This window comes from Hibiscus syriacus, unplaced genomic scaffold (assembly GCF_006381635.1).
Source record: "Hibiscus syriacus cultivar Baekdansim isolate YM2019G1 unplaced genomic scaffold, ASM638163v2 tig00113725_pilon, whole genome shotgun sequence".
Classification (NCBI taxonomy): domain Eukaryota; kingdom Viridiplantae; phylum Streptophyta; class Magnoliopsida; order Malvales; family Malvaceae; genus Hibiscus; species Hibiscus syriacus.
The window spans coordinates 371,815-398,701 of NW_024063471.1; the positions used below are offsets into that span (position 1 = coordinate 371,815).

At 34.6% G+C, this 26,887-nt stretch overlaps 1 long non-coding RNA gene across 1 annotated transcript in view; it reads left to right on the forward strand.

Moving 5' to 3' along the window:
- Window positions 1–4,543: 4,543 nt before the first annotated feature.
- The window catches only part of LOC120187542, a 28,334-nt gene continuing 5,990 nt past the window's right edge, over window positions 4,544–26,887 (forward strand). Inside the window, exon 1 of the long non-coding RNA XR_005522302.1 lies at window positions 4,544–4,869. This is a non-coding gene — a long non-coding RNA (uncharacterized LOC120187542). The remainder of the gene's footprint in view (window positions 4,870–26,887) is intronic.

The following is a 26,887-nucleotide window of genomic DNA, read 5'->3' on the forward strand; positions in this document are numbered from 1 at the left end:
ATATCATTGCGGTAGCTTAAGTCTAGAAGGGTTGTCTGCCAACAAAGACCTTCGAGTTTGATTACACTCAGCTTCGGGGGCATCATTTACATAACTCAAGGCTAGGAGGGTTATCTGTGACCAAAGACCTTCGAGTTCGACTACGCTCAGCTCCAAGGCACATCATTTACAACATAGCCTAAAGCAAGAAGCGCTATATGTCATAAATTATCGAGTTCGATTCCATTCAGCTCGATGTCACATCATTCACTACTGTCCGGTTGCATTCGAGGCTTTCAAGTCGAGAATAAGACTCGGGTTAGCCGTGCCTTAGTGGCAAGAAACCGCTTTCCGACAGTATAGCTTAAGTCGAGAAAAGCTATCTGTCACGAATACCTTTCGAGTTTGATTCATTCAGCTCGAATCAACCACTGGGTAGAATTTTAACCAAGGTCTTTAAATCGAGAAGAAGACCGAAGGACAACGAGAAGTCACATTCCAATTCCGGACAACAGATTCAATCCCATATCATTTCAAGGTGGACTCGACTTGCGACGGAGGAGCCATCATCTCAAATCGACAGGGAATATTCTCCACCGAACGAAAATTTGTGTCATTTTATCTTTGTCCTATTTTTTCGTTCCACGAAAAAGGACAAAGGGCAGCTGTAGACACTCATTTTCGTCTGTTTTTTATAGATATAATAATTTTTTGAAAATGTTTTTAAAATATGTACATATAGTTTCAAACATTCCGAAAATATATATAGTATATAGTTTAAAATTTTTTTTGAAAACATATATAATGTATAGTTTTTGAAAATGCATTTGAAAATATATATAATATAGTTTTGAAATCATTTGAAAATATATAATATATAGTTTTTTTAAAAAAAACATTTTGGAAAATTAATATATATAGTTTTAAAAAAACATATTTTGGAATCTTATAATATTCTTAAATCATTTTTGAAAACTATAGTTTTGGAAAGTTTTTTAGAATATAATATATAGTTTTAAAAAATATTTTTGAAATATATATTATATAGTTTATATTATATTATTATTAGTATGTTATTATTATTATTATTATTATTTGCATTTCATTCATTTAATTTAATTTAATTTAATTGTTTTTTTTTTGGGTCCAGATCCAGTCCAACAGGTCTCAGTTCGGTTTGGATGGCCTGAACCAACCCAGTAAGCGTTAGGGTTTGGAACCCTAAAAAAGATGCCAGTCAATGCGCCGCATGGGGGAGTCAAGGGACACGTGGCCAACAGTCAATACCAAAACGGCCGGCCGGGATCCCGGGACTGACCCATCCCGGGATAGCCGGTCAACCACGAACCCATGACCCGAAATATCCGGGAACGTCCCAGAAATCACCGGAAACAGCCTCCCAACGGGCTATATAAATACCAGAGGAGACGGCCATCAGGAGAGGATACAAAACAGAACCACAGATAGCATCATCACAGATCGGGGACCTAGAACTCATAACATCACAAAGACCATCAACACAAAAACCACCAAATACCAACAACCGAGAACCCACAAATACATTAAACAAATCGACCAACACAAAGGGTCGAACACAACCAAATACACAAAACCGAAGTACCAACCAAGGCCTCGGAGAGATATCGGAAAACCAGAAGGCGTCGGTTTTAAGGTAAAAGACCCGAACTTAAGGCGTAGATCTACGCCGTTTGGGGTCCCTTTAGGGGAAACGGGCTTCGGATCGGGGTATAGAGTGACGAGGCGAGTGTTTCGGGCTAAGGCGGTGGCCGGCACGGTGGTTGACGCGGCGGAAGGGTCATCGGGCAGGGGCCGAACAACCCCAGGCGAGAGAGCCCAGAGAGATTTTTCTCTCAATTCTGAGAGCTGGAGTGAATGGTGATAATGAATGAGAGATATCTGTTTTTGGGTATTTATATACCAGGGACTCCCTGAATTACAGGATAGTTAAATCCTTTCCGCGATCCCTGTAAGTTTGAGTCGCAATCCATTTCAGTCACCATATGCAATTCGGCCACAGGATTTTCAATTGTTTCAATTCGGTCCCCGTTTAAATTTTACATTTTTGCAATTTGACCCCCTAAATTCTGAATTTTTTTATTATCATGCTTGTTAATTATTATTCTTTTTATTTTCTTTCTTACTTCATATTGTTTCCATTTTATTACTTTTAATAATATTTTTCTTATTTATTTAATATTTTTATTATTTATTTAATTTTAATTTAATTTCTTTGATTTATTGTTTTTTATATTATTTACTTTATTTATTATTATTATTATTATTATTATATTATTTGATTTATTATATCTTTTTTATCATCTAACATTTTCTTTAACATTTCAGTGGTCCTTTAAATCGGTCAAGTAAACAATTCGAATCGAGTATTTAAATTCTAATTTAAATTTTTTATTTTCGCCATTAAAGACAATCGGTGAATTAATTGGTACGAAAGGGCGGTTCAAGGTGCTAATCCTTCCTTGACCGTAACCGACTCCCGAGCCCAATATATTTCTGGTACAACGCAGATCAGTAAGAAATAGGGTATCCGATCAACCCATTTTGTTTTAAAAAAATGGTCGTGGCGACTCCCAACCCAATCACTCAAGTCGAAGCCCAATTTCGGGGCCCCAACCGAAAGACGGTTGCGACACCGTTAAGACGACATGATAAATCCCAAAATAAATTTGTTTTCTATCTCATTTTCCATGATATCTAAATTGTTTCAGATTAAAGAAAGATAGAATAAAGAGTTCCGAATTGTTTCAGATTAAAGGGGAAATATTCAAATTTCACCTACATGATTGACTTCATCGTTGTCAACCAAAAATTGGATTCTTGATCAAAATTTATAAAACCTACAAATTTCTTTGAACTGCAATTTGCTTTGATTTTTACGTGCAAATTATACACCAACATGCAACACCATGAAATATTGTAGAATTCATTATACCGACTTGTATTGAATCCTAGCTCCATTCATTCGTCACCATGATTCGCTTGATCACATATTAAATTCAAACAATTCTATATCATCTCAGAAAAATAATAAAATCAAATATGTCTTAAGATTGTTAGAAAATCGCACGTTATTCCAAGAATAATATAAAAAATCATAATAAAACAAATATCATTATAAAAAAAAGAGAAAGAATAAGTTTACTCTGTCTTGAGATTGTTATCCTATCATAACGTCTCAAAAGAATTGAAAAAAAATTTAGGGGTTTGTTTCCACTAAAATTAGGTTTTAAAACAAAAATGTGGCTCGAGAGAGTCGCAACTAATCTTTGTTTAGGGTGTGATTGGGTCAACAAAAATATCATCATTTAATAAATTTAATTTTGAAATTATTAAAACAATGTTTGGTACTTTCTAGAAAATAGTTGAGAGTCGATTACATGTGGGGAAGGGTTAGCACCCCCACAATACCCGAAAATCGGTCCCTAGTCAATTAATTATTGTCTTTGCAATGGAACTTATGAATTCAAACTTAATTTAATTAATGATCCCTTTTTTATTAAATAAATATAATTTCGTTTGACCTAAAATTTAGAAGAGAAGATTAAAGATTCATGCATTTAACAAGAGAAAATTAACCACCTAATATAGGGTAGAATGACATACCTCTCATTTCCAACCAAAGTGGTGAATCATTAATCTTCTTCGAAAATTTTAAAGTTAAACAATCGACATTTCACGTTTCAAAACTAAGAGGAAACACCACATAATATAAGGTAGAGTGGTGATTCCCTATATTTAGAAAAAACAAGAAGTATCGTAATCATTGTATTGATTTACCTATAGTTGTGCAATAAATAAAATTTTATTAATGGGAGATTATCGTGCTTTAGATAGATAATAAATTTGAATATTTACAAGTACCGAAACTAAATCTCGAAATAGGGTTGATTTTAGCAGTTATCATTTTTCATTTGTTTCACTATAGGGTACCTGTTCACTTTAAATTATCAAATTGAACTACCCAAGTGGATTAGGATGACTCGCTTCGATAATTTAAATTAAACATGTATTTCCTTTAATTTATTATGAAAAAGGTTGAGTAATGTGAATGAGGTTATGCTTGAAAAATAAGAATATTATGTCATAATAAAACAAAAATCATTTAACTCTAAATTAATCATTCAACCGTATTATAATAAAGACCAAATTAAACATGCTTCTAATCAACGTCATCAAACAAACTAATAAATTAGTTATGAGTATTAATTAATCATTCTAATTAAAATAACACAATTAAACAAATACTTACTAAAATAGGCAATCAAATTAATTAACGATTGAACATGCTTAACATATCATAAAAATAATTAACAAGGAATCATGGATTAAATAACAATTAAAAAGAATTCCAGGGATCAAATTGAATTTAAAAAGAAATTCTAGGGATCAAATTACAAGTTTAGTGATCTAAATGAATTATGCATCAAACTTATAGGGATTACATAAAGAATTAGACTATTACCTAATTACACTCGTGCCCCTCTTTTAAAATGCCCCACATTCCCTTTTTTTTTCATTTGATAACCTTTCCCTAAAAGAAACCTCTTTCAAATGCTCTTAAATTCTCTCCAAGGCAGCCCTAGCCCGGTGACCAAAAATCCAGATCCCATTGGCTTTCCACCGGGTAAACTACCCCGATAACCGCGACAGCCACCACCTACGGAGGCCTGAAAACCTAACCTTACCTTATTTGAATGCTCTTTTTCCCCTAAGTTCAAATTTACCCTTCAAATACCCAAATAGTGCCCTATTTGGTGTAGATCTACGACTAAATGTTCGAGTTTTACCTTCTCATTCGAACGACAGTTGGTGTCTGGTGACCTCCCTTCTCTCTGAAGATCACGAGCACGAGTAAGTGCTCTTTTCTCTCTATTTCTTTCTCTCGTTTTCTCTATTTCGCTTGATTAATTACTGACCTCCCCTTCTATTTCCTTTTTTGTATGAGCTTAATTCCATAATCGATGGGATATATTCTCAGTTTTTTCCTTAAAACTGAGATTTGGTTTTGTTTGATCAAAATTTCCCCCCGTTATTGTTGACTTGCATCGATTTTCATTAAAAGGATTTTTTTTCCTTTTTGCGTTGAATTTGTGTTGACCGCCATATTTGCATATGATATGTTTTTGCAAGAAATCTGGAAAATTTCCATTTTCTATCGGTGCATGACCCACAAACGCGGCCTTTGAACCGTTGGATGGTTCTTGTGGTGCTAAATCTGTTGTTGACCATTGGATGGTTAGCCAGATCCAACTGCTTGGATTGATGCGACACTCATGTTTTGTGACTAGGGTTATGAAAACCCTTTCTTGTGGTTGATCTCTGTCATTGATCCATCTCTTGATCCGATGGCTCTTATTTATGCGACTCTTTGCATAAGACGGAAAACCTAGCTTGCTGGGTCACGGAGCGAGTTTCCTTAGAGGACCTCTAGGCCTGCTCCGTGTTGGATCCTTCCCGATTTTGGAATTCTCTACTCTGCTGGGTCAGGTAGATTGGACCATTTACACATGACCTTGACTTGTTGGACCCCAACTGGAATTTAAACATGGACATTATTTCAAAACTGGAAAATAAAATAATATATATATGTTTTCAAAACTATATAAACTTTCAAAATTATATTATATATATGTTTTCAAAACTATATACTATAATTTCAAAATTATTATATTATAATTTCAAAATTATTATATTATAATTTCAAAACTATATATACTCTATATGTTTTTAAAAAATTAATATATGTTTTCAAAATTATATATATATATATTCAAAAATACATATGTTTTCAAAACTATATATTATGCATATGTTTCAAAAGTATATTATATATTTTCAAAATATACTAGGATCAGACAAAAATTAGTGTCTACAGCTGTCTTTCTTTGTCCATTGTCATGTAACGAGAATAAGAAAAAGATAAAAGGCATGAATTTTTGTCCGGTATGCCATAGATGAGCCTTAAAAGTATCTCGTACGTTGTGACTGCTGAAATCCTCTTCTAAGACTTGATTGACTCTGAGCGTTTTGATTGGAAGTTAGCTCTTCACTATTGAGTTCAACTAGATCAGAGATAACTTTGTAATGTTTCTTAACTTAATTTCTTTCTTCGTGAAGTTGAAATTGATTTCGGAGACCTTGATTAGAAAGTGGCTCCTCATCGTTGAGTTAACCTAAATTACAATCAGTCTTAAGTATGTTTTTATGGTTAAGTATCATTTGTAATAAAGTTAAAACCAATATCATCCTCCGTGGAGCTAAATTACTTCGAAAACTTTGACCAGAAAGTAGTTCCTCACTGAGTTAAACCATGATGCGTTCACTGTGCTCTCAAGTTGAAAATGACTCAGGAGATCTTACTGAAACTAATTCTCACCGTTGAGTTAAACTAGAGTGCAGTTGGTCCAATATCCTTCATTGTGGAGTTGAAATTGGTGTTGGAGATTTCCACCGGAAGATAGTTTTCACCATTGAGTTAAACTAAAATGCGGTCATTGTACTCTCAAGTAGAGTATCATTCGTTGTGAAGTTTAAGTTGAGCTCAAAAGTTTGATCAAAGACTAGTTCCTCGCTATTGAGTTAAACTAGAATGAAATTGAATTGGTTGTTCTTTTGAATCCATATCCTCGTTACGGAGTTGAAATTGGTGTTAAGAAGTCCTGACTAGGAGATGCCCGTCACTGCTGAGTTCACTGTCAATTTGAATCAAGTTCTTGAATCAAGTATCCTTGATTGTGAAGTGGAAACTTGTTTCTAAAGCTAAAAAAACATATATTCATGTGCAATATTATGAATGTTATGCTCTTAGGATGTTTAAGAAGTATGCAGAATGTATCGTTTTGTTAATTTGTATCCTTCATTTCAAGAGGGAAATCGTATTCTTCGTGTATCAATCTTATCCTTCTTACAGACGCTTACGAGCAATGCCGCTTGGAATTCATTGTAGGCTGTTACCTAAAAGAGTGCCCTGATGGTCGGGGACACGGTTTGTAATAAAGCTAATCAAACCAGATTTATAAATCCATGAGCTTATGTGGATTCAGTGTTGAACTCAGTCATTTTGGACTTCTCGTATTTTCCCCAAACCTTTTGTACAGTAATACACAATGATCTTTTTTCAAGACAGATAAAATATCATACTTTATTTCAGTGCAGATACAGAGTAAATAGGGGCAAAAATCAAATGAATTATTTATTCATGTAGAATCGAAAAGGATTTTTGGTTAATACATGGCAACCATTTAAAAGAACATAGAAAGAAAGAAACAGCCTCTGGACATCGAAGCATAAGTCTTTTAAATTGGCACTTTGTAAAGTTGATCGAGCATAACTACCGTCGCGGGACTTCAACAGTTATGATAATGCATGAAAGATGTAAAATTCCCTAAACTACTATGTTCTATAATGAATTAATTGCATTCAATTGTGTGTCAATGCCATTTCTACGATATTCTTGATGCAAATCTTTCCTTACGTGAATCCTGAATCGTAACTCAAGTTACCCTTTCAGGTTTTTTAACTTATGACATTTCTTGGTTTCAAGACGCCCGATGCAGGTTTTCATCTTGAACTCCCTTTTATTTTTATTCTTTTTCCTCTGTTTTTATTTCTCTCTTCTTTATATCTAAAGTGTCTTTTTTGGGTTTTCACTTTAAATATTTTTCACATGTTTTTTTCTTGGAGCGTTCGCTCGGGTTTTCATTCTAGCTCACCTTTTTTTGAGTTCATTAGGCAAATTATTTCTTGACGACGTCTGAGTTTACAGGATTGGGTAACTTAAGTCCATCCATCTCAGTCAAGTTTAATGCTTCTCCAGAAAAGGCTCTCTTTACAACAAAGGGTCCTTCCCAATTCAACATCCATTTTCCTTGAAAATCTTTGTGAATGGACATGATCTTTTTCAACACCAAATCCCCCTCATAAAATTATCTTGGTCGCACCTTCTTGTTATGGGCTTGAATCATTTACTTTTGATATATCTGACCATGACAAATTACTTTCAAACTCTTTTCTTCATTCAAATTTAATTGGTCATATCGAGCTAGTATCCATTTCGCATCACTTAGATTTACTTCTAATAACACTCATAGTGACTGGATCTCTACTTCGATGTGCAAAATAGCTTCCATCCTATATGCCAAAGAAAATGCATTGCCCCTATTAATGTTCGGTGATGAGTTTTTTATTTGGTTAGTATTTTATTATTAATTAATTTGTTTTATCCCTTTTATAGTGCTATTTTGGGTTATTAAATAGATTTTTTTGCAAGACTCTACTTTCATAAATCAAAAATAAAAGAACGAATTAAAGCATATTTATCCTAATTCTAGGAGTAGTCGGTGCCAATTCAGATTGAAAGGCCAAGCTAGGCGTTAACTCTAATTAAAAAATCCAGTCAGCAATGAAGATACTCATTTTTTTCATTTAAATATTATTTATATTATTATTATTATTATTATTATTATTAAATATTATTACAGGCCCAAATTACAAACCAGACCAGAGGCCCAATTACAACCCATACTGGCCCAGACCCAACTTGGTCCAGGCCCAATTATAAACAGAAACCCTAAACTGATTAGGGTTTCATCTTTTTCAGCCGCCAGTATCAATTTCAGCCGTTGGATCTGGTTTGATCCAACGGTCCACAGTTTGCCAGAGGAAACCCTAGGGTATCATCACCCTAGGGCCACGTCGTTGCTTCCTTACTGTTGCCATCCCGCCGCTCAGGAAGCTGCTGCCACCGCTCAACAGAACGCTCCAGAAGATCCCTGCCCCCCACACGTCGCAGCTATGGGTGAGTCACCACATAGCTCGATGACTCACCGAACTCCACCCTTAGGACCGGTCCGAGACAAGCGCCGGTGATGGCTATAAAGCCATCACCCAACCTGCAAAGAAAAACCCACGACAACCAGCAAAAACAGAGAACAAAAAAAAAAAGAGGACAAAAAGCAATTCACTAAAACAGCAAGGAACGAGAGAAACTTACCGTGGAAGATAAAGCCTTGATCGGAGTCACCACCGGCCTCCAAACGTCACCAAAAACCTTCGAAAACCGAAGGTATTTTCTTAGATTTGCTCCGATCGGGAGCTATTTAAAAGAAATAAACACTGGAACCGTCTTTAGGACGGTCCGATCTACATTGTGGTGTAAAAATAAATTTTTTCGGCCACCGGATGCGGTGGCCGACGGTGGGAATTACGGCGGCAGACGGCTGCCGTCCGGTAGCCGGCTTTCCTCCGATGAGGGAAGCTAGAGAGAGGGGAGAGCATTATCATTCTCTCTCAGTTAGAGAGAGAATGATAATTTGAAATATGAGAGGCTGGCCCTTCGGGCCTGCCGTTTCGGGCTTTAAATAGCCCTTCCCGAACGACATCGTTTTGGGGAGGGCTATTTGTGTAATTAACTAAAGGTTAAATCCCGTTCGTAATCCCTTAGATTTGTAATCCTTACATTTTAGTCACTAAATCGAATTTATAATCCTTTTAATTTGGTCTCTAAATTTTATTTATTTATATTTTAGCCCTTAACCGTATTTATAAATATTTAGGATAAATAACATATTTAGTTCCTTAATTTTATTAACTAATATTTTAACCCCAAATCATATGTTTTAATTTATTTTAATCTGATTTTCGAATTTTATATAATTTTAGTTTAGTCACTAAATTAATAAATAAGAAAAATAGCATGTTTAATCCCTATAATTTTAAATATTAATTAAATTAAGTATTTAATTTTATTAGATTATAATTTAGTAATTAATTTTAAATATTTTCATTGCTTTTAATATATAGTTCTAATCGTATTTTTATTATTGTTTATTTATTTTTAATTTTATTTATATATTTAAATATTATTTTTATTATTATATATAGTCATAATTATTTTTATTTTAATATTTATTTATTTTTCAATATCAAAGAAAAAGGCAGTCTTAATACAACTGGATGTCCTATTCTGGTATTTTAAATTAAATATTATAAAAAATTTAATTATTATAATATTTATTAATATCAAGAAAAGAGCTGTCTTAAGGCACCTAGAAGTCCTTTTCTGATATTCTAAATAAATAAATATTTTATTTATAACTATATATAATTAGTATATTTTTCATAGTTATAATCTTAAAATAATAGGATTATAAATTAAATATTTTGATTTTTAATTTCTAATAATAGAGACAATTTCTAATTAAAAAGTACCAATTTTGGGCGTTGTAGGGGTGTTAATCCTTCCCTAAACGTAACTGACCACAAATCCATTTTTATTATCAAAAAGAATGAATTTTTGGTTAAAATGCAGATCAGTTTATCTTTTAATCGATGTTTTCTTAAAAACTCTTTTAAAGGATGATTTTTAGGTATTCGACCTACCTGACCCGAAAGGTCGATGGCGACTCCCAAATTATTTTAAAACCATTTATTCACATCACTTTTCCCGCAGAGTAAAAAAAAATTCGTGCCCGGACAAAAATCGGTTACGACAGCTTGGCGACTCCGCTGGGGACTGGTCAAACTTTAAAACCAATTATTAATTCTCTATCAATTAGAAAATTAAAAATTCATATATTTAATTTTTAATTCTTTTTTTTCAAATTTTTTATTTTCATAATATTTATACGTTATTTTAATTAATGCTTTTTTTTTCCAAGTATTAAATTTTATTATTTATTGTCTGTCAGAGGTTTGAACATTTCTCCACACACACAACACTTGCATTGCATAACATAAAGCTCTATAATTGAGTTTGTCCCTTTTAAGTGGGAGTGAAAGCGACGTCTTCGTGAGAATTTATTCTCCGTGTCAGGCATAGAGAAATGTGTCCCCTTGAATTGAACTCGATCCGTTTAAGTCTGTAATGGACTAGGATTGAGGGTTTGATAGCCCAAGGGGGCATCAACAAGGACAGTTCGGGTACCTTTATTCTTAGATCTAAAACCTTGCATATAATAAACCCTAGAAACTCTTCCGATCTGAAGTCATGCCGAAATTTTGTCCAAAATAGGTGTACACACAGGAGAAATGAATTCTAACTTTCCTTTTAATTTATTTTATTTATTTTCTTACTGATTAAATACATGTGAATTTAAATTATTAAATTATGAAAAAACATGTTTAAATAAGGATATTTAGGTGACATTATTATTAATTATTTCCTTTATTATGTAAACTAATTCATTTCTTTTTGTGTGTTCTTTATTTCTTCTGTTTGCATAGCATCATACAGGATAAAAGGCATTGATCCTCGTGTTAATTGTCTCATTGAAAAGCCTTCATTCATGGATAAAAAGTGTTCAAATCAAATAATTCTAAACTCAGAAGTAAGAGAGTGGGCTGAGGACTTACAAAGATAAGGAGGAGACAGTCTGCAAGATGACTATGTATCTGACTTAGCCAGTTATGCTCCAGTTTCGCTAAAAAGAAATGACATGCAAGATTTGCGAAGCATTTGGGAAAGTTGGGACTCAAACAAAAAGTTGCAGTTTTATCAGACTTACGGAGACATCCCATATTTGCTCTATGTCGAAGTTGATGATGACTTACTTCGAGTCCTAATTCAATTCTGGAATCCAGGGTATAATTGCTTCACTCTCAATAAGGAGGACTTGGTCCCTACTATTGAAGAGTACACAATTTTGCTACATATAGAAGGGGCTTTGGAGAATCGAATTTATTCAAAGTCAATTAAAACTCAACCCTTCGAGTTAAATTAGCAAAGATTGCCAGGGTACGAGAAGAATGGGTGGCATCCCGTACAAAACAAAAGGGCGAAAGCGAAGGCATTGCTTGGACCAACATTAAATAACTTATTCAGAGTCATCCAGACACTAAAGTACAATTAGATCTATTTGCTCTGGGTATGTATGGTATGGTCATCTTCCCAAAAGTATTGGGATATATTGAAACTGCAGTAGTAGATTTGTTTGAGCAGCTACCAAAAAAGATTAATCCTGCTTCTGCAATTCTAGCAGAGACTTTCAGATCATTAAATGCTTGTAGAAAGCTAGGAGGTGGACGATTCTCAGGGTGTACCCAATTGTCATATGTTTGGATCCGTAGCCATTTCTGGAGGATAGAAAAGGTTTCATACCGGCGCTTTAATACGGATTACTCACCATTAAAAGAATTTCTGAGCAAGAATGGCCGAAAGAAATTAAGAAAGATATGTGGATAATGCCTTTCGAAATCTGCAAAGCAATGACATTGTTTGGCGAGCCCGTGGCAATCCAAAGGGAATTCTTTTACAATGTGGTGATTACAACTGGATAATGTTGCTCGGATTGTGGGGAGGAATTGGATATGCACCACTTCTGGTCATAAGACAATATGAAGGTCGTCAATTTGTACCTGTCACTGCTGGATTACATTCATCTGAGTTCGCATTCCACAGCAAAAATTATAAAAGAAATATCATGGAAGCCTTTACAGCTTGGAAAATAACTTTTGTATCCGAGCTAAAGCAGCAAAAGAAATGCTAACTCCTGATTATGAGGAATGGATCTGTCAGGAAAAATGAAAATATTCCTCTACCAGATCAAATGAGGATATCTCTATGGAAGATCGCATTAAGGTGGTTCCATCAGAGATTGAAATCCTGAGAGCTGAGTTTGAAGCAGAAAGAGAAGCTGGTCGAGAGAATTAGAGCAAATGAGACGAGAAAGCTATGTTGGTGTTGACATTGACTTTCATTCATCACATGTGCAATGTTGAGAGAAAACAAAGAAAAAGTTAATGGTGAATTAGAGCATTAAAGAAAAATTACCAGGAGTTATATAAATCCCGGAAACATCAGGACCAGACAATCAACAGTACAATGACCAGAGAATTGAACATCGAAAAGTCGAGTTGAAGATCTGAAAGGAAAGAATAGCGTCTACTCAAAAGCCTTGAGAAAGGAAAGCAAAAATGGAAGATTTTGAGGTTGACAGAAGAGAGCGAATTATAAACACAAAGCTGAACATCACGAGATCATGAATGAAATGCAAAGAGAAAGGGATCGAGCCAAAGATTTAGAGGAAATGAAGAATGACATCTTGATAAATTTGAAGGTGAGAAAAATATCATGTTCAAGGGATTTGAATCTGAAATGAACCATGATTGCGAACTTGAAGTCAGGGGCCAAAGGATTGAAGAGTTCAATGTTGAAAAAGAAAAATGGAGCTGGAAAGAAAGAATTTCAACACCAAACTTGAGGTAGAGCAAGAAATGGCTAGCAATTGGATGATGCAGAAACAAGATGTTCAAATCCAGAAGCTTAATCAAAGAACGCAAGAAGCACGAACAAAACTTGAAGAAGATCTGGATCAGTCTAGAAACAAAAACTCAGTTAACGCTTACATTTTGCAACTTGAAGAGTCATTATTTCAAGAAAAGGTTGTCTAGGACCTAATGATCTCAAAGAAAGTAATGAGGAAAGTGCTTCTGCGAAGACGCATTAGAGATCTTGAAAAAACTCTGCACAATTGTCAAGTCAGAATCACTGAGTTAGAGCAAACTCTTGAAGGAACTAATGAACAATGGCAAAAGTCAACTGATTTCTATGTAGAAAGAAGTGAAGAAAGAAGTAATATGGTATTCGAGGCCATGGTACAAATGAGCGAAGTTGCTAGATATGTTTGGGAACTAGCTGTTGAAGCTAAAATAATTGAGCATCACGTTAATCCAGTTTAAGTTCGGAAAGAATGTGTGTTAATGAAAGAAATTATAGAGCTTAATAGGAAAGCTACGCCTTATCTGTAGTTATGAACTATTATAAAGAAACTTTGTATGCCGATGAAAGTTGTTCTATGACAGTTAACTTTTTGGGATCAATACCTTTTTGCATACATGCATTCGTATACATACATTCATTGCATTATTTTCATTATTTTATAACATTCGTTAATTAAAATTTGAAAAAATAATATCAAAAGATTTTCAATCGCAGTTATTCTGGCCAAAAGAGAAATACAACATCACTACGGTACTAGACAAGCTACTAAGAGAATTATGGAGGATAAAAATACAACGTATTGAGGAACAACATAATAAAGAACAAGCAGAGATGAGAATGAAGCTAGAGAAAATTGAAGCCAGTATTGCAAACACAAGACATCATGATGCAGAAAATAGAAGACAGTTAAAAGGCAGGCTATCATTGGAAAAATGCATGAAAATCCTGTATCTTTCGACCAAGAACCTATGTATCCTTTAGGTTTTCCACCAGAACCAATTTATCACTATGTACTACACCTATACAAATCAATGCCGCACATCAACATTTTAAGAAGCCAAACCACATGAAAATCGACAAGTGGATCCTGCATCTTCAAGTAAAAATCCACTTATATCAGATGTGAAAATAGGGGATTTTAATGCTGAGCATCTAATCCCAGATTTGAATGAGCCGAATGAGAAAGAAAAAGTAAATGAAGAATTGACCAGACAGATCAAGAGCTTAGAAGAACGAATGAAATCCGTGGAAATAACTGAATCATTCTATGGGTTTGACGCTAGTGAGTTGAGTTTGGTTCCAGACCTAATCCTCCCCATCAAGTTCAAAGTTCCCGAATTTGATAGATATGACGGTACCACATGCCCTTCATCCCACATTACTATGTTGTCGCAGAATGGCAGGATATGTGAAAGACGAGAAATTGTTAATTCACTGCTTTCAAGATAGTTTGACAGGACCAGCCTTAAAATGGTATACTCAATTGACCAAAGCCAACATTAGATCTTGGAAAGATCTGGCTAAAGCATTCCTAGAGCAGTATCGCCACGTAACAGACATGGTCCCTGATAGATGGACTCTCCAAAATTTGGAGAAAAAGAATAACGAAACGTTCAGACAGTATGCTCAGAGATGGCGTGACACAGCAGCCCAAGTTCAACCATCTTTGTCAGAAAAGAAGCCACAGTAATATTTGTCCATACATTGAAAGCTCCTTATTTAAATCATCTAATGGGGAATGCAACCAGAAATTTTGCAGATTTGGTCATTTCTGGAGAACTCATTGAAAATGTCTTGAAAAGTGGCAAAATTGAATCAAATGAAGGGTCTAGTTCCAAAAGACCTATGTACCGGAAAAAAGAAAATGAAATCAACAATGCAAACTCTTACAACAAGGATTCATCGAAAAGTGTTACAAAACCCAGCCAAGGGTTAAGAAAGAGGAAACAACACTAATCGAGCAGAGTCCAGAGGATCTCGAAAGGAAAATGAAAGGATGTCTTTTATACCTTACCCTATGCGAGATCTATGATTCGCTGATAAAAGCAGATGTCATACGGCCCTATCCTTTGGTCCCATGCAACCACCATTCCCTCCATGGTATGATGTAAAGGCACACTGTGTTTACCATGAAGGAATTACGGGTCATTCTATTGAAAACTGTTTGGCATTCAAAAGGGTGGTTCAAAATTGATCAACACTGGAAAGTTGGAATTCAATTCACCATCTACATCAAATCATCCATTGCCAAATCATGGAGATAAAAACGTGAATGCAATTCAGGAAGAGAACAGAAAGAAAGCAAAAACTAACATTTCTAAAATTAAATCTCCTTTTGATTGGGTATTTCAACAACTCTTTAGCCGGTATAATTCCACAACAATTCAGGCCAAAGCATAATGAAGGCAAGAATTATTGTGAATATCATCAAGAGAAGGGGCATGAAAAAATATGTCCTGAGTTTAGGGATTTGTTGCAAGAATTGATGAATACGAGAGATAGAATTCTTTGAGAAGAAAAGGAAAAAAAAGAAGATGATGTTTGCTCATCAGAAGATTCTAAACCTAGTCAGAGAACAGTGATCTGTGATCATTAATGTGAAATCTTCTACGGTGATTCCTGCACCAATAAAGCCGAAAGTAGTTATCACCACTCCTCTACCATTTCCATACAAGGATACCCGCAGAGTACCTTGGAATTATACTACCAATGTTTCAATGGTAGGAGGATCTGTTTCTCTAGAAAAAACAGAGAGAGAAAATACAGAGTCTGGGTTCGACATCTGAAGCATGAGTGAAGTCGGATTCTTTACAAGAAGTGGGAGATGTTACTCTCCCGAAACATCCAATGCTCGGAACAAGTGAAACAAAAGGAAAAACCATGGTAATACCCAAAAGGTATTTGATGATGAATCCCCTCCAGCATTCAATGAGCCTGTAACAGAAAAACAAGCGCAAGAATTTTTGAAATTCCTGAAACATAGTGTATAGCGTGTTGGACAACTACACAAACAACAAGCGAGAATTTCTATTCTTGATCTATTGATGAATTCAGAAGCACATAGAAATGCTTTGATGAGAATGCTTAATCAAACCTTTATCCCTGAAGATATATCCCTAATAAAACTTGACAGAATTGTGGGACATATAGCCGCTGACAATTACATAACGTTCACGGATGATGAAATACCTGAAGGCGGAATGGGGTCAGTAAAAGCTTTGAATATCACTAACATTGTCATGGTCATGTTTTGCAGGAGTATTGATTGACAATGGATCCGCTCTCAACTTGATGCCTCTAGTCACACTTCAAAGAATGCCTGTGGATAAATCACACATGAAGAGTTATCAGAATGTAGTACGAGCTTTGATGGTACTCAAAAGAGGTGCTTGGGAAAATGGAAATACCGTTGTTAAGGACCAGTCGTGTACAATATTGACTTTGTGGTGATGGACATCCACCCTACATAATTGTTTATTAGGGAGGCCATGGATTCATTCAGCAGGAGCGTTCCTTCTTCATTACATGAAATTGAAATTTGTGTTGATGGACAACTAATATGCGTAGGAGCTGAAGAAGAAATCATTGCGTCTATAACAAGTGATGTTCCATATATTGAAACCAATGATGATGCTCTTGAATGCTCTTTCCGAGCTCTTGAATTTGTCAATGCAACCTTTATTGCAGAAGGAAGCAAAATTCCATATCCCAGATTATCTGATTGCACCAAGATGACGGTACGACAAACTTTAGGCATCGGAGCTAAAGCTGGGAAAGGTTAGGAAAGAATCTTCAAGGGATTTCAGTTCCTGTAAGTATAAAGATGAAGAAAAATCGTTTTGGGCTTGGATTTAAGCCCAATTTTCAGCAAAAGAACAAAGAGATGAAAAGGTGTGAAGATAGAAATGCAAGGTTGAAAGGATAAGAAATCCTTTGGGAACACATGTTTCCCAAGTTGAAGACCACATTCAGATCAGGGAACAATTAATGTAGAACAAGCTTGTTGAGGCCAAGAGAAAAGTTGACGAAAGATCAAAGCATAGTTGAAGAAGCTATGAATGGATTATTTATCAACATGATCATGAATGACAACAAGACTGGCAAATACTAGGATAGGATTCGCCCATGTTTTCCTGGAGAAAACACAATTGGACCACTGAAGACCTTCCTATAGTTTTTAATATTAACACAGAGTAATATTCAGAACTAATCTATTTAGTCAAAAGTATGAAAACTTTTTGTTATCTTGTAAAGGAAATTATGTTAAACCTAATATTAAATATAAGAAATTTTCTTTAAAATTTCATATGGCAATCATTCTTTACATTTTCTTACATTTACATTATTTATTTCATAAATTTACTATATTCTTTCGAAATATGTCCGACTTAAATTTGCAGGTGTCACAATGTTAATAGCATGTTTATCCTAAATTTAATCGAGAGATAAATTTAGAGCAGCCCATATGTCTGGAGGAAATCAATGAGTGTGAGGATGAACTGGAATGTGATGTTCCTACTGAATTATTAAGACTGGTAGAAAAAAAATAAACAAATTTACCTCACAAAGAAGAATTGAGACTGTGAATCTGGGAACAGATGAAGAAAAAAAGAGGTGAAAATTGGTACTACCTGACAATCCAGATAAAAAAGAATTGATAAATCCTTCAAGAGTTTCAAAGATATCTTCGCCTGGTCTTATCAAGATATGTCTGGTTTGAGTACAGATATAGATGCACAAGCTTCCAATCAATCCAGAATATAAACCGGTCCAACAAAAGCTCAGGCGAATGAGGCAGAAATGTTTTGCAGATCAAAGAGGAAGTGATGAAGCAGATTAATGCAGGTTTCTACAGGCAGCCAAATACCCAGAATGGGTAGCCAACATTGTTCCGTACCAAAGAAAAATGGAAAGTTCGAATGTGTGTGGATTACAGAGATCTCAACAAAGCTAGTCCGAAAGGATAGTTTTCCATTACCCACATAGAACACCTTGGGACAATACTGCAGGACGCATGGTTTTCATTCATGGATGGCTTTTCAGGATATAATCAGATAAAAATGAATCCTGAAGACATGGAAAAAACAACATTTGTAACCATGGGGCACATTCTGCTATAAAGTGATGCCATTTGGATTGAAAATGCGGGGCAACGTATCAAGAGCCATGGTAACTTTGTTTCATGACATGATGCACAAAGAGATTGAAGTATATGTAGATGACATGATTGCCAAATCCGAACTGAAGAACATATTCAAAAATCTGAGAAAGCTTTTCCAGAGATTGAGGAAGTATCAATTAAAGCTCAACCCTGCTAAATGCACTTTTGGGGGTAACTTCGGGAAACTTTGGGATTGTGGTCAGCAAAAAAGAATCGAGATTGATCCAGATAAAAGTAAGCAATTCAAGATCTTCCACCACCCAATACAAAAAAAGAAGTTCGAGGCTTTTTGGGAAGATTAAATTAGATATCTCGGTTCATTTCTCAATTAACTGACAAATGTGATCCAGTATTCAAATTACTTCGAAAGAACAATCCTGAAGTTTGGAATGATGAATCTCAAGAAACTTTGGATATTATTAAGAAATATTTATCCAATGCACCAATTTTAGTATCACCAATGCCTGATAGACCGTTAATTCTCTACTTGACAGTCTTTGAAAATTCGATGGGATGTGTACTGGGACAGCATGATGAATCTGGAAGAAAAGAAAAAGTCATTTATTATCTGAGCAAGAAATTTACTGATTGTGAAATTCGATATCCACCAATACAAAAATTATGTTGTGCCCTGGTGTGGCTACTCGAAGACTCAGACAATATATGTTATCATACTACTTGGTTGATATCCAAACTTGATCCTTTGAAATTCTTAATGGAATCACCAGCTTTAACAGGCAGAATGGCTAGATGGCAGATGTTATTATCCGAGTTTGATATTGTATATGTCAACTAAAAAACAATAAAAGGAAGTGTCATAGTTGATTTTCTGGCCAGTCGTGTATCGAATGATTATCAGCCTTTGAGTTTTAATTTTCCAGATGAAGATTTGTTGTGCATATCCATGAATGAAGAAGTCGGAACAAATGATGCATCTTGGAAGCTTTACTTTGATGGAGCATCCAACGCATTGGGACGAGGAATTGGGGCAGTGTTAATTTCTCCAGAAAATATTTATTATCCCTTTACAAGTAGACTGGAGTTCTTTTGCACCAATAACATGGCGGAATACGAAGCTTGTGTCATGGGATTGAAAGCAGCTATAGAAAGAAATCAAATGTCTCAAAATATATGGAGATTCATCGTTAGTGGTGTATCAATTGCGAGGTGAATGGGAAACAAAAGATCTCAAATTGTTGGAATACCGAAATTTTACCCTCAAATTAGTGAAAGAATTTGAGAAAGTCACCTTCAATTATCTCCCTCGAGAAGAAAATCAAATGGCAGATGCTTTGGCTACATTAGCTGCTATGTTTCAGGCAACTAAGAAAGTTGATATGATGCCAATCAAAATGCAAGTATATGAAATTCTTGCACATTGTTATAGTGTGGAAGAAGAGGTAGATGGTAAACCATGGTATCATGATATCCTACAATATATCAAAAATCAAAGTTATCCACAAAATGCATCTGAAATTGATAAAAGAACCTTGAGAAGAATGGCTGCTGGATATTTTCTTGATGGCGAGATTATGTATAGAAGAAGCAATGATCAAATGCTATTGAGATGTTTAAATACCAGCGAAGCCAGAAGCATCATTGAAAAAGTACACAATGGAATATGTGGAACACATGCAAATGGTCTTTCCATGGCCAGAAAAATAATGAGATATGGATACTATTGGGCTACCATGCACACAGATTGCATTGATTATGCAAGGAAATGCCATAAATGCCAGATATATGCAGATAAGATTCATGTACCCCCATCTCCTTTACATGTAATGACAGCACCCTGGCCATTTTCTATGTGGGGAATAGACGTCATTGGGGCAATCACACCAAAAGCATCAAATGGACATTGTTTCATCCTTGTGGCAATTGATTATTTTACCAAGTGGGTTGAAGCTGTTTCGTATGCCAACATTAAGAGGTCCACAGTCTGCAAATTCATAAAGAAAGAGATAGTTTGCCGGTATGGCCTACCAGAAAGGATCATTACAGATAATGCTCTGAACCTGAACAACAAAATGATGACCGAACTTTGTGCACAGTTTAAGATCAAACATGCAAACTCAGTGGCATATCGTCCAAAGATGAATGGGGCAGTTGAAGCAGCAAATAAGAACATCAATAGAATCATTACAAAGACCACTGAAACTTACAAAGATTGGCACGAGAAGTTACCTTTTGCTTTATATATGCATATCGAACTACTGTTCGAACATCTACTAGGGCAACACCTTTTTCTTTAGTCTACGGGATGGAAGCAGTCTTACCAATTGATGTTGAGATTCCATCGCTTCGAATGTTGAGAGAAACAAAATTGGATGAATCCGAATGGATCCATGCTAGATTTGATCAATTGAACCTTATTGAGGAGAAAAGATTGAAAGCTATTTGCCATGGACAGATGTATCAGAAACGGATGATGAAGTCTCATGACAAGAAAGTACATCCAAGAGAATTCCAAGAGGGTGATCTAGTACTAAAAAAGATCTTGTCTATACATAAAGATTTCCGTGGGAAATCGATGCCTAATTGGGAAGGGCCATACGTTGTAAAAAAGGCCTTTTCCGGAGGAGCGTTGATCTTGGCAGAAATGGATGGAAAAATTCTGAGAAATCCAATAAACTCGGATTCTGTCAAGAAATATTATGCTTGAAGAACAAAAAAGAAAAAAAGAAAAAAAGGAAAAAAAAAAAGGGGTCAAGATGAAAACTCGCAAAGGGCATCTTGTAACCAAAGGAAGGATTTGAGTTGAAAACCTGAATGGGCGGCTCAAATGCATATTGATATTAGGCATCTAGCAATTGAACCCTCTTAAGATTTTGATAGTTTGGGAGAAACTTCACATCTACAAGCATTCTGACAACATTTGAGATCTTCCAGACAAAAGCTTACATCAGTACTCTAAATTGTGTCAATTTGATTAATTTAGAAATACTTATGCTAATAATTTGTTGAGTCACTTGAATTTTTATCATTCCTATGCTTGCCATAACTTTGAATACAATTCTATCTATTTATTAATAAATTCCAAGTTCAATTTTATTTGAGATTCAATTTATTTTCGAAAATTCAATTTATTCTTTTATTTTGTAAATGGATTAACATAATTTTGAAATAAGTTAAAGATTTCTGAATATCACTTTATGTTAATACTTTTAAAGGCATGGAATACAAAGTAAGCAAATTATCACCATCATAAAGCCATGAACAAGTCATTACCTGCACTCTGGTTATATAGGGTAACATTGTTTACAGTATTCCAAAAGTTGAAGATGACAAGTTTTACTGTCAACTAAACCGTTCCATGATTCGAAAAGAGTGGGATATATTAGAGCAGCAGAAGAGACAGTTTGTTGTAGCAATCATTGCAAGTAAATGCACCAACAAAAATCTTCAAGCCCATCACAATGATGTTTATTTCTTCCAGTAAGGTTGTTACGCTGGATGCCACCGACAACAAGGTCGAGTCCGTTAAAACTACTCATCAATTGCTCCAACCGATCATTATTCAGTTCTTGCACATCTGTTTTCAAAAGTATGCCAAGACAGTAAAAGGCAACTTCTGCATCATTGATCCCAGAGAAAAGAGGCAGGACATTGATACCACCATGGAACATGTCTCTATACAGATCCTTGTGTATGGTTTTTAGGGAAACCTAGAAGAATTTCCACCTCATCAGATTTAAGTGGAACAATTTTATTCTTTTCAACCCATACCAGATTCCATTTTCAGCACTCATCAAGAACATACTTCTGGACACTCGAAGGTGGCTCATTGTCATAAGCTTCAAGAGCCTTACAGGTCCTTTCTGTCAATTTGGCACTTCCTGTACATGTTTATAAACAGTTCAACTTTGTTCTTGGATCCCAGGAAGGCCATCATTTTTTTGTCAATGGAAAAACATCAACACTTGGAGGAATCAGAATAAAAGAAAATCTGTTCTCAATTGGCAGAATTATGAATATAGCCCTTTTCAGTGTAGTAGCATGAAAATGCTTCGAATCTACAAATTCTGGCTCTACATCAAATAAGTACTATGATATTCCAGTCCAAACATTAATTGGAGCAAGTGCCATGTACTCATAGTAGAAATAAGAAGACCCAATAGCATCTTCTGGAAGTGTCATTTGAGTTATCTGATCTGATTTGGTATGAACCCCAAAATTAATCATTGGATTTGAAAGATGAATTTGCTCATAGTACAAATAAAGAGACCCAATAGCATCTTCTGGAAGTGTTATTTGAGTTATCTGATCTGGTTCGGTAGGAACCACAGAACCAATCATTGGAATTAAAAGATGAACTGCATGATCGTCTTCATTAAGAAGCTTCTTTTCAAGCTTCTTTTGCTTATTCCTTTCCCAAAAATCATAGCCCAAGTTTCGCCTTTTCTTGTAATTGGGATCATTGCATAATGACTTCCTATCTTTTACCGGAAGAAGTGCGTCAGCAGCCTTAGCCATTTGAGCAGCACATATAAAATCTATCAATTCTGCAATTGATGAATCAGGATTATATCTCCATGGCTATTGAAGACATAGCATTTGAGTATCCCATTTTCGTCAAGTATAACAGTTTTCTCTCCTCATCAGAATCAGAATTCATGATTTTCTCGGTATCAAAAGAACTATCAATATCTGTGAAATCATCCTGAAAGATCGCTTCATAATCAGATGAGTTGTTATCAAGATCAACATGTTGCATGAATACAAGCCTTTTCAAGAGCCTATACTATTGAGTTTTATTCTCAAGTGGTTTTGTGACATTATGCAAAAATTCAGGCATATCTACATCTACACTCTTCAAAGATAGATTCTCCGATTTAAAGAAGAAATATTTATTGGATTTCTACTCAACTGAAGAAATACTAAGTTCATCAATTTGAAATCAAATAAAAATAAACTTAACATTCATGCATCATATTTAGGCATTTGCAAAAATAGGTGCATTTTCATTCATTTTATCCATGTTAAATTTTGACAGGAATTTCAAAGATTTTAGCAAAGATTAAAATCCACCAGTCGGTGGATCAACATTTCCAGTTCGAGTTCATAATGAGAAGAACTCATCTGAAGAAGGAAGAAGAAGTTCATAATGAGAAGAACTTGTTCAACTTTTTGCTTAAATACATCATTCGGTGGATCAACATTTCCAGTTCGAGTTCATAATGAGAAGAACTCATCTGAAGAAGGAAGAAGAAGTTCATAATAAGAACTTGTTCAACTTTTTGCTTAAATTCATCACTCGGTGGATCAACATTTCCAGTTCGAGTTCATAATGAGAAGAACTCATCTGAAGAAAGAAGAAGAAGTTCATAATGAGAAGAACTTACTCAACTTTTTGCTTGAATTCATGATTCAATGGATCAACATTACCAGTTCGAGTTTATAATGAGAACTCGTCTGAAGAAGGAAGAAGAAGTTCATAATGAGAAGAACTTGTTCAACTTTTTGCTTAAATTCATCATTTGATGGATCAACATTGCCAGATAGAGTTCATAATAAGAAGAACTCGTCATCTGAAGAAGAAAAAATTCATAATGAGAAGAATTTGTTCAACCTTTTGCTAAATCCATCACTTGATGGATCAGCTTTTCCAGAGAAAGTTCATAATGAGAAGAACTCATCTGAAGAAGAAGAAGTTCACAATGAGAAGAGCTTGTTCAACCTTTTGCATAATTCTATCACAGAAGCAGATAGATTAGCATCAACCTTTCCAGAGAAAGTTCATAATGAGAAGAACTCATCTGAAAAAGAAAGAAGAAGTTCATAATGAGAAGAGCTTATTCAACCTTTTGAATGACTCTATCACAGAAAGAAATAGGTCAACATCATCCCCAGTGGAAAGTTCATAATGAGAAGAACTCATCTGAAGAAAGAGAAGAATTTATTCAACATTTCCATATTAATCAAGTGAAGTCAAATGAAAAAACTTATTATCTTTTCGTCTTTGCTCTATTCTTATTAACACAAGAATAAGCAAAGAGGGGCAGCTGAAGATACTCATTTTTTTCATTTAAATATTATTTATATTATTATTATTATTATTATTATAATAATTATTATTATTATTATTATTTTATTATTAATAAATATTATTACAGGCCCAAATTACAAACCAGACCGGAGGCCCAATTACAACCCATATTGGCCCAGACCCAACAGACCCAACTTGGTCCAGGCCCAGTTACAAACAAAAACCCTAAACTGATTAGGGTTTCATCTTTTTCAGCCGCCAGTATCAATTTCAGCCGTTAGATCTGGTTTGATCCAACGGTCCACAGTTTGCCAGAGGAAACCCTAGGGTATCATCACCCTAGAGCCACGTCGTTGCTTCCCTTACTGTTGCCATCCCGCCGCCTTAGGAAGCTGCTGCCACCGCTTCAACAGAACGCTCCAGAAGATCCAGCTGCCCCCCACACGTTGCGGCTATGGGGTGAGTCACCACATAGCTCGGTGACTCACCGAACTCCACCCTTAGGATCGGTCCGAGACAAGCGCCAGTGATGGCTATAAAGCCATCACCCAACCTGCAAAGAAAAACCCACGACAACCAGCAAAAACAGAGAACAAAAAAAAGAGGACAGAAAGCAAATCACTAAAACAGCAAGGAAAGGAACGAGAGAAACTTATCGTGGAAGACAAAGCCTTGATCGGAGTCACCACCGACCTCCAAACGTCACCAAAAACCTTCGAAAACCGAAGGTATTTTCTTAGATTTGCTCCGATCGGGAGCTATTTAAAAGAAATAAACACCGGAACCGTCATTAGGACAGTCCGATCTACATTGTGGTGTAAAAATAAATTTTTTCGGCCACCGGATGCGTGGCCGACGGTGGGTACGGCGGCAGACGGCTACCGTCCGTAGCCGGCTTCCCTCCGATGAGGGAAGCTAGAGAGAGGGGAGAGCATTATCATACTCTCTCAGTTAGAGAGAGAATGATAAATTGAAATATGAGAGTAGCCCTTTCCGAACGACGTCGCTTTGGGGAGGGCTATTTGTGTAATTAACTAAAGGTTAAATCCCATCCGCAATCCCTTAGATTTGTAATCCATACATTTTAGTCACTAAATCAAATTTATAATCCTTTTAATTTGGTCTCTAAATTTTATTTATTTATATTTTAGCCTTTAACCGTATTTATAAATATTTAGGATAAATAACATATTTAGTCCCCTAATTTTATTAACTAATATTTTAACCCCAAATCATATGTTTTAATTTATTTTAATCTGATTTTCGAATTTTATATAATTTTAGTTTAGTCACTAAATTAATAAATAAGAAAAATAACATGTTTAATCCCTATAATTTTAAATAATTAATTAAATTAAGTATTTAATTTTATTAGATTATAATTTAGTAATTAATTTTAAATATTTTCATTGCTTTTAAATATATAGTTCTAATCGTATTTTTATTATTGTTTATTTATGTTTTAATTTTATTTATATATTTAAATATTATTTTTATTATTATTATATAGTCATAAATTATTTTTATTTTAATATTTATTTATTTTTTAATATCAAAGAAAAGGGCAGTCTTAATACAACTGGATGTCCTATTCTGGTATTTCTAAATAAATAAATATTTTATTTATAAATATATATATAAATTAATGTATATTTTTCATAGTTATAATCTTAAAATAATAGGATTATAAATTAAATATATTTTGATTTTTTAATTTCTAATAATAGAGACAATTTCTAATTAAAAAGTACCAATTTTGGGCGTTGTAGGGGTGCTAATCCTTCCCTAAACGTAACCAACCACGAATCCCTTTTTATTATAAAAAAGAACGAATTTTTGGTTAAAACGCAGATCAGTTTATCTTTTAATCGATGTTTTCTAAAAACTCTTTTAAATGATGATTTTTAGGTATTCGACCTACCTGACCCAAAAGGCTGATGGCGACTCCCAAATTATTTTAAAACCATTTATTCACATCACTTTTCCCGCAGAGTAAAAAAAATTTCGTGCCCGGACAAAAACCGGTTACGACAAGCAAGATCAAAGGAGAAAAGCAAGAAAACCCATAATTCTTTAGGAATTAAAAGTTTTAATTAAAGTCAAACACTTTAGACTTATTATTTTATGTATGATTTTTAATTATTTATCATTAGGACTTAGTTTACTCTTAATTAAGAATTAAGTGTTTTAATTTTTATAGAGTTAGTATTTTATTCTCATTAGGATTATCTCAAAGCTATAAATACCCTATAGAGGTGAATCTTGAGAGATGTACAAGTTCAAAATTTATAATAGAACTTATTTTGACTTTTGAGGTTTTTAGTTCAATAAAATTATTTTTTCTCCAATTTTCTTTCTTCCATATGCCAAGTATGAATTCTATCTTACTTGGCTAAATTTATACTTAGCTGATAGCTAAGCTACGACTCAATCTGATCTTGTGAGAATTGCATAAACATTTCATATCTTTAGATTTCTTTCTTGATTTTTGGCATACAAT